The sequence below is a fragment of the Palaemon carinicauda genome, chromosome 12 (genome assembly GCF_036898095.1).
Source record: "Palaemon carinicauda isolate YSFRI2023 chromosome 12, ASM3689809v2, whole genome shotgun sequence".
Lineage (NCBI taxonomy): Eukaryota > Metazoa > Arthropoda > Malacostraca > Decapoda > Palaemonidae > Palaemon > Palaemon carinicauda.
The window spans coordinates 94,209,369-94,216,868 of record NC_090736.1 but is presented as its reverse complement, the minus strand read 5'-3'; positions in this window follow the sequence as shown (position 1 = coordinate 94,216,868).

Here is a 7,500-nt window from a genome sequence, read left to right as displayed (position 1 = left end):
ATCAAGAGATCCAAGGCAAGGCCTTCAGGGACACCCATATCCACACACGCACACACACACCAAAAAAAAAAAAAAAAAATTATGTAGTCCGTTCGTTCTTACAGCTTGCTCGGCATACACTCTACCTCCGAGCGGTAGCTCTTGGCACAAGGCACTAGCCCCCAACAAAAATGTGTAAAATTTCATAAGCCATTAGTAATCATAGTCTTGTAATCGGCCGATTTTCACAATTTAAGATCATGCTGATGCATTATCGTAGGGTAGATTTTGTTAGGATTCAAAATGATGACCTCTTAAAGCGTTGCATTTGTCGTGGAAACATTATTGAAGACCTTTAGGTACCAATTCACAATGAATATTTGAAGATATTTTACAAGAAAAATATTCGCTAAGAAATATATCAAATGGGTGTACGAGTATTTATGTTTATATTTCAATCATCAATATTTACCATTACCAAAGAACAAGAGGGAAAAGGAACACAGCTGGTGTGTAAAAAAGACGAGGAGTAAAAAAAACTATACATTTGTTAATAAAACAATTGAAACAACTGGCACATAAATCACACCTATAACTTTAAACATCATAGACTGTCCATTACAAAAGTCTGATCCCTTGACAACTACACAATATCCAGAGATTTTCCGAGGCTTACGGAACCATGAAACCAATAGTGGCTTTAACCAACTAAACTACAACAGAAACCCTTGAAATAAAGAATGAAGTGAAAAGAAATCAATTATGGAAACAGTGCAAACCCTATTTCATTCTGCTACGAGGGAGGACATGATTGCTCAGAAATCGCTGGATAGATGCAATGCAAAAGCCATTGGATAGTAAGACTCTAATATTCTTGAAACGCTACATCACGATGGAGGTGAATGGAGTAACGTGTACGTACGTATGTATGTATGAACCCAATCGTGTTACGGAAAACGTCTTAATGTTTAACAAAAGCAGACGTGTCAATATACTTATATATATATATATATATATATATATATATATATATATATATATATATATATATATATATATATTATATATATGAATATATATATATATATATATATATATACAAAGGCCTTAATAAACAAATATAAAATGCACTAACACAATACAGATACCCAAAAATATAAAAACAAATATATGACAATACAAAAGAAAAATCAATAAATGAAATACTGGATGCAATGATCCAAAGAAAAGGAAATAACACAAAGATGACATTAAACTGAAAAAAGTAGGATATTCAAAGATGAGGCCTCAAAGTTAAAGATACTGAAGAAAAATATTAAAAAAAAAATTCAAGAAATAAATAAGGCTAAGAAAATCAACATTCTCAATGAAGCTGAACACTGCGATATCTATGGTTTAGGTGGGGTCAAATTAGTAAAATAATACTGAGAGAGAGAGAGAGAGAGAGAGAGAGAGAGAGAGAGAGAGAGAGATTGCCTGCCAATCTTACCTCATATCATGTAAATGATTAGACATATCACCACGGTTAGAGAGCCCGTAATAGACAGAGCAAAGAAGCTCAAAATTATCCCAACACTAGAGTGCACGTAACGACAAAAGGACATACTTAATAGCATCACACAATAAACGCCCCCCCCCCCCAACAGTTGAACAGCGCCAGCATACCCCGAGATGCAGGATGCCTCTACAGACATCTCTGACAACACTCAATAATTGAGGTCGAAAGAGACAAACAGCCACACACTAACCATTGATATGAAAATAAGTCGACAAGCGGAATATAAATAAATAAATAAATATATATGTATATATAAGTAGTTTTCCATACCAGAAAATGGTTTTTGTGATAAAAACAATGCAAAATTTATTTTCATAGGGATTTCTTTTATTTCTGTACATAGCAAATATGAAATTATACTAAAATATTGCAACTACACATACAGAAATGAACACGCACACCCCCTACACACACACACACACACACACACATATATATATATATATATATATATATATATACACACACACACACACACACACATATATATATATATATATATATATCTTTTGAGTGTGTTTATATTCCCAAAAAGTCACAAAATAACAACACAATAAACCACTTCCCGATAAAAAAAAATTTCATTAACTGTTTTACGCATAAATACAAAAACTTGAAAAAAAAATACAATGAAAGGCACTTGTGTAAATAAATTGCCACATGCAAATAATGCTGGCACCCTCTTTGAAGCTATTGGTGGCATACCAAAGCCATTCTCGCCCTTCTCTGCTTATTAGCCCAATGCGGCCATGTTTTCTCAACGTGTCAGCAGCAAATAGGGACGTCATTCATGTGATGAAGAGACCGTGAGAAAACGAAGGGAAAAGATGGAGAGAGGGACGGGAATTGGCATTTGAATAATGATGAGAAACTGGGAGGAGAAGAGGAGGAGACTAAAGGAGAAAAGGTTTAAGGTTTGAGTAATGATGTGAAATTGAGGGAAATAGAGAGTAGGAGGGACAGAGCAACTAAGGGAAAAAATGACTTCATCACACTGAACGGTGTTTGTTTAATATTAGGTCACTCATGAATGGCAGAGGTAAAGAACAGTGATAATGCCCTAGAGGCTGACCATATATAGATGTGATCAACGTTCAAGACTTCTCTCCACCCAAGCTATGACCAGGGAGGGCCAGGCAAGGGGTCCCCTAAAACCAAAACCATCCATCTTCAGCTCAAAAGGATGGTGAGGTTGCAGACACTACTAGAAACTATCGCATTTGAGCCCGGCACGAACCTCAGTCCGACATATCACCAGACAGGGACGTTTACAATAGGCCATCGCAACCCTATATCATTCCAAAACGGTTTATGGTGGACGAATGCAGTTGTTATGAAAATAAGGTGAGGTTATAAAATGTAAAAAAAACTCATTAGTTTATTGGCTTATAGTAGTCACTATCCTTTTAATGATATGACTGCTAAAGCTATTCGTTAATAATACAAAGAGCATTGCGCCATAAATTTAAAGCAGGTTTATCATAAATTTTTATGATTGTAAAAACTTATTTGATATTAATCAAATAAAAATAATCGTGGATTTTTTTATCTAAATATATTACATGATTCATCCACACTTTGAAAATAAATGAGAGATAAACCAGAACACGAATATACACTGACAAAACAGGACGCTCATTCGTAGATAAATCTTCTCTTCGGATATCTGAGAATCTGAAGCAGTCAACATCAAAATGTGGTAGTTAACGAGAGAGAGAGAGAGAGAGAGAGAGAGAGAGAGAGATATTATAACTTCATTGAAAGCAATAAAATCGAATATGGAAGATAAGTATGAGATTGGTGTGAACGACACAAAGATTACTTTATCCAATTTAATAAATTGCCGGAGGAATACGAAGATATATTGCAAGACATGAAAGAGAAGGAAAGATAAAGAAGGAGATAGGAAAAAATATAGAAATGAAGGAAAATGAAAATTGAACGTCGATGTGGGATATAAGATAATGAGTAGGAAGAAAAAGGAAGGGAAGCAGAAAGAGATGAGAGAAAAGTTGAGGATGTAGGAAATGAAGGAGGAGTCAAAGAATAGACAGGAAGAGGGAAAGATACAATAAGAAGGATATGAGAAAAAATAAAAAATAAAAATCAGAATTGAAGAGATACAAAAAAGAAAGAGGGAGCCAAGAGGAAGATAGGAAGAAAGGGGGAGTGAAAGAGGCGGGTGGCATTTTGGCGTTTGGAGATAACATCTCTATTGGCCCAAGCTGAGATACGGACAGTATTAGCCGACGCCCGCGCTCACGCCCATATCTCCGCCCATACTTAGCGCACGTGAAAAATGGGCTGATCATACTGAAGAGCTTTTGTAACAAATGTCCGTAAAATGTGTATTTGTTAATTCTATTATTTAATTCTTACTTTATCCCGTTTAATTATGCGCTTCATTTATTTACTTTCACATCTCAATTCCCCCATTACACACATTTATGAGTATACATATTCAATCATGAGGAAAAATTCATTGATAAATATACTATAGAATTAACTTTTCTTGGAAATAATCCCCCAGGCCAGGAATCTATCTTATACCTACTGGGCTCGAGACGGATAAGATACCGACCGACTTGCACACACACTCACTTAGAATCATATATTTATATTTATATATATATATATATATATATATATATATATATATATATATATATATGTGTGTGTGTGTGTATATATATATATATATATATATATATTATATATATATATATATATACATATACACATTCATATATATATATATACATATACACATACATATATATGTGTGTGTATGTGTATGTATACATATCGATATATATATATATATATATATATATATATATATATATATATATTATATATATATATATATATACATATACACATTCATATATATATATATATATATACATATACACATACATATATATATGTGTGTGTATGTGTATGTATACATATCGAAATATATTTATCTTATATATATACATATATTCATATATATACATATATATACGAGAGAGAGAGAGAGAGGAGAGAGAGAGAGAGAGAGAGAGAGAGAGAGAGAGAGAGAGAGAGAGAGAGAGAGAGAGAGAGAGAGAGAGAGAGAGAGAGAGAGAGAGAGATGAAAATTAAAACAAGACAATGTTGCTGATGATTAACAAGTAGTATTTATAATGACAGAACAAGGATTTAAAAACAAAATAATCCTCAAAGTTCAGCACATTCATCAAGCTGAAATATTCAAATCCTAGCCCTTCCGGATATAGGCTGATAGGCAACACATCTTGTAATATAAAAGTACTTACTTTACTTACTTTGATGGCTGCTTTTCCGGTCTCATACAGCAAGAGAACCCCACTCTTTACAGGACCTCCGCTGTCGTTTTACCTTGTTCGTTCAGTATTTATTGTTTCAGATCACGTATTGTTCATTTACTGTTAAATCGTCACTGTTGTAAGACTATTCAAATAAGAAAGTCTTCAGTTTCCTCTTGAAAGCCATAATGTCTTCAATCATTCGAGGTTATTATATAGTGTCGGGGCCACTTATTTAAAGGCTCTGGAGCCCAAAGTAGACATATATCTAGGTTCCAACAGTTTGAAGCCATCTATAACTATTCTCGTGCCGATTCGATTTGTTGGCTGTGTAATATGTAGCAATTCTCTCAGGTATTTTGGACGATCGGTTCTGATAATTTGGTGGGTTATTTTACATATTTTAAATTTGATTCTCGCTTTAATCGGCAGCCAGTGTAAATCGATTAGTATAGAGGTAATCCTTTCTCTAGGTGGGACACCTTTTATGAGTCTTGCTCCTCTGTTTATTATGTTTTGTAATTCCTCAAGTAGCACTTTTGGTAAATTGTAATAGATAGAGTTGCATTAGTCAATCCTGGTAATAACACAGTTTATCACAAGTTTCTTTACAGAATTTTCGTCCAGGTACTTTTTTATAAAAGCAATATTTCTTAGATGATAACCAGCTGTTTTTAATACATTATTTATTTGGACATTTAAAGATAGGTTACAGTCAAGAAATGCACCTAGATCTCGAACTTTACTAAATATCGTTACTGGGTCATTTATGTTCATTTGAATATCACCCAAGCTTTTCACGGTCTTTCTCTTACCCACCACCATGAATTCAGTTTTGTTCTAATTCAATTTTAGTTGTTTAAATGTTATCCATTCTATAATACTATCAAGGATTCGGTTTACACTTTCAGAAGTGTCATCTATATCAATCATGGAGGAGTAAAATTGTGTCATCCGCAAATAGTTTGAACTTCATGCCATGCCTTTGTAGTATTTTCGATAGACCAATAGTATAGATGCAGAATAAGATTGGGCCAAGTACACTCCCCTAGGGTACCCCTCTGTTTAAGGGTTCATATGATGAATAAGAGTTTTCAGTATGTACACAGTAATTTCTACCAACTAAGTAGTCTTTCAGGTATTCGAAGGCTTGATCTCCAACGCCGATGGACCGTAGATCATTTAGTAGTAGTTCATGCACAACAGTATCTAAAGCAGCACTGAGATCGAGCAGTATTAAAATACCAATTGATTTTCATCCATCATTTCCAGCATATCATTTACAACAGAGCAGATGGCTGTCTCCGTAGAGTATAGTTTTCTGTACACAGACTGGTTGTCAGGCAAAGCTTCTATTACTTCTAAGTGACAGACCAGTTCTTCAAGAATTACATATTCAAGCACTTTTGAAACAAAGGATAGATTCGAAATAGGTCTATATGAGCTTAATTCCTGGTAGTCCAGTGCATTTTTCAGAACTGGTGTGACTATAGCCATTTTCTCAGATTTAGGAAACTTACATTAAAAAATGCTCGCATTTGCTATTCTCATTATTATTTCGGCTGGACTGGAGAAGTTTCTCTCTCCAATTACTTTAGATATTGGCATAGGATCGATCGCGCAATTTGTTTTCTTTGCTCTCTTGATAATTCTGGTGATGTCATCTTGTTTATGTTGTTAAATCGTATTAATTTTGTCTGTGTGCCTGGTGTATCATTAATCTGATGTTGAGTATTTACAAATGGCCTGGTTATATTTTTCAATTTTGTTTTTAAAGAATGCTAGAAAATTATTTGCTAGTTCCTGGTAAGTAACATACAATGATAACGTTAAAGATGATTTTTCAAATATAAAAGACTTTAACGGGCGTGATTATTTATATATAAAGGGAATGAAGTATTTTCTTTATGAATTGGGGATACTACAACTAAAAATACAGCTGTTTCTAGTCCACTGCGGAACAAAGGCCTCAGACACGTCCTTATTCATGTCTAGGGTTTGTTCAGTTTCCATCACCACGCTGGCCAACCTCGGATTGGTGATGCTGAGAGACTTGTCTGATCGCTCACAACCACCCAGCCTTGTATGAGTGGCCCTGACTAGTATTGCTTTGCTGTTCATGACAATGCACAAACTATTTTACCACGTTAAGGTATCCACACTCAGAGGAATACAAGGTAAATATATATATATATATATATATATATATATATATATATATATATATATATATATATATATATATATATATTTAATTATATACTATATATATTAGATATATATATATATATATATATATATATATATATATGTATGTATGTATGTATGTATATATATATATATATATATATATATATATATATATATATATATATACATATGTATGTATATATATACAGTATATATATATAAGAATATATATATATACATACATACATACATATATATATATATATATATATATATATATATATATATATATATATATATATATATATATATATCACTCACACCCAAGGAGGTATCATATCCTCGTGGTTATGTATCTCTCTCTCTCTCTCTCTCTCTCTCTCTCTCTCTCTCTCTCTCTCTCTCTCTCTCTCTCATAACACGGTACTTAAACCGGGACCTATTTCAAAATCCAACTCCCCC